Here is a 2,880-nt window from a genome sequence, read left to right on the forward strand (position 1 = left end):
ATGGAACTTGTAGCACAGTCTTTAGACAAAATCTTTGGGGTTTCCACATTTGGGTCTTGCGACCATTGGGGTTCTATGGAGACCACAATATATTACTGTTGTCAGGGTGATGTTATTTCTTTCTTGGACCTTTTGATATGTGGCTTGGTCTTTTGGGTCTCAGGAGTCTTTTACTTTTGACAAGACATAGGGAGAGCTAATATGTTGGAGGTTTGATCGATTGTTGCAATGTAATATCGAGGTGGGGTACTGAGAGCCTGTGTGAAGCACAGGGAGCATTAACAGTCCTGGATGAGGGCCAGGAGCAGCTGACAGGGTAAGAGGATGGCCATCTCCCCTGCCTTCGCATCCAACTCTTGGTAACCTAGCTTCTGGACCCAGAAACATGATCTCACTGCTCTCCTCTTTTCTCGTGGCACTCCTTGTCATTCACTCTTTCAGATCTTCTGAGTCTCTGAGGGAGATTTCCCCATTTATCCAGCCAGTCAGATAGCACAGTGAGCTAAGCACTCTTCCCTGATATCTGTGCATAGCCTGCTGTGGCAGGTTAGAATCTTGGCAAATTCAACTCAGCCTTTCATCCTTCGGAGGACGATAAAGTGAGTTCTACTCTGTGGGCTAATAATGTCTTCTGTTATTTCAGCGCTCAGAGAGCTATCAGTGTGTAACACTATACATGAAATACATTATTATTATGATCTTTAGCTCCTTATTGTGTACAGCCTTAGTCTCTGGATCTCACAGATATGGCTTTCTCCTTGTCCAACTCTCAAATGAATTCTTGAACCAATGTCCTGTCCCTTGCCTCTACCTCATTCTCTTTCCTCGTCCACCTCTCATCATCTGTTATCACTTTGCCTCAATTCTCCATAGGCATGTCATTAAAAATACAAGATTTTACTTCAAACAGGTGTGAGCCATATAGCTGTTGCCTGCTCATGTCCGATAAAAAGTATTGGCAGTGATCTGGTGATTAAAAGCTGCACATCAATCTGTCAACTCTATGAAAAAGATAACCTTTGACAGAATGCCCCATGTCTTAAATAGGTTTTCCACTTCGTAACTGTGGTCAATTTATTCACTTGTACAATTCTACTACAAAAGCACACAAGTGGTGCATCTAAGTAGCTCAGCCGTTGTTTTGCATCTATACAGCGTGGTAACCTTACATCAATATAAAAGTGGTGTTAGAAACATAAATATGTTACATTATTCTACAGAATTTTAAATTAACATTTTACAGTAATAAGTCAAGATTTTAGGAGCACATTAAGAGTACCATAAATATCAGTTGAAATGGGCATATTTAATCCCTCCCCTCTGAAACTGATATTTAAGCCCCCTTCATGATTAAGTAACTAAAGCTATAATGATGTCAGAGATGAAAGGTTTGCTAGAATACCAATCCCTTCTGGAAGGAAAGCATCATCATACTGGAAAATCTTGAGGAAACGGAAACCAGGCAAGGTTAAATTGTAAAGGTAGATCCCCTCTCCACCAGCGAGGTAACCTGCCCAAAATCCAAAGGTGCCAACTGTCATGATGGTGTGATTGCAGTGGATGAGTAGACAAACGCCCCTTCCGGGAGATGATTCGAATCCATCACCTGCAAAGAAGCCATCGCCTGTGGAGTTGTCAATATTCTCCTTGCACCACTTCATACCATTGCTTGTGACCAAAAACAAAGACTCCAGGTATTTTTCCCAGAAATAACCCATAGCCGTATTCAAGTAGCCAATATCACCCACTGTCCCCTTCCATGAATTTGGCATGATCATCAGATAGTCACCCCAACGAACGTGAACTCCGATGTAAGTCACATTCTTCCGAGAACCCTTCAGTTTCTCTAAGTATTCATTGGCCGGCTCCCTGATAAAGTCATCTAAATCAAATTCTCTTAGGATCTCATTACATACATGGTGGTAAAATGTCCATGAGCAGGGATAGCCAGCTAAAGAAACATATTTTCCACTGAGGTTCTTGTACTCATCAGACATCCAATCATGCAGCCCGTAAGTCCTCCACTTTATCATCTCCACCATATTGGCATCTAGAAGTGGCAGACTGATCTTGAAGAAAGGCGATAGATAGTCATAGTCTGTGGCCTTGTGTAAGCCAGACACCCGTTGAGCTTGGCCAAAGCATACAAGGTTGCATATTGGCCCATCTGGTTACCCAGCCGGCCAGAGGAACTCACTGTGAATGCCCCATCAGCAATTATGCTGGTCATATTCAGTACAGTTTTTGCTCAGGGAGGTTCAGGGAGGTTCAGAACCCTAAAGACTGATAATTCTATTGTCCATTGAACAGAGTAATGATAGTAAACGCATATTGGGAAGATCCCAAGAAGACTAAAGAGAGCAGGTATGAGGGCCCTCCAATGGCAAAACCCAGTCATCTGCAGGTGCATCTCCTCTTCCCTGTTTGTCCTGAAAGAAAAGAGAAAAAGGAAAGAGAATAAGTATAGTACTATTCCATCAAGAGGGGACATTTCTATCTATGTTTGCTCTAACTACCTAAAAGATGGCAACTTGAAACAAAATAAAATAATTATAATTTGATGACACTTAAGGAACATTATGTGCCCACTTGCATTTGATAGTGGTTGCAGCACGAGAGAAGGGCAACGTCTTTCAGTGTGCATATTCCATGCCATGACCAGAGATGAAGAGTTTGTTGTTGATGGAGTTCTTGCCCCCATGCATCTCTTTGCTTGTCAAAGGACAAACAAGCTCTTGATATGTGTCCAATCTTTCAACTCCTATTCCTAGTACTCTGCTCCTCTTATTTTGATCCCATGATCTATCTAACCTTTCATTCCCCCTCACTCTTCTCCACCTATTTTGGTCTCCACTGGACTATGGAATTCATGTTCTCTCT

The 2,880-nt window shown here is 42.2% G+C and overlaps 1 pseudogene; it reads right to left on the minus strand.

The window, feature by feature from the left end:
* Nucleotides 1–1,051: 1,051 nt before the first annotated feature.
* On the minus strand, nt 1,052–2,379 carry LOC138521089 (galactoside alpha-(1,2)-fucosyltransferase 2-like; annotated as a pseudogene).
* Nucleotides 2,380–2,880: the final 501 nt, after the last annotated feature.

This window comes from Ambystoma mexicanum, chromosome 1q (assembly GCF_040938575.1).
Source record: "Ambystoma mexicanum isolate Mex_15411 chromosome 1q, UKY_AmexF1_1, whole genome shotgun sequence".
NCBI classification, from domain to species: domain Eukaryota; kingdom Metazoa; phylum Chordata; class Amphibia; order Caudata; family Ambystomatidae; genus Ambystoma; species Ambystoma mexicanum.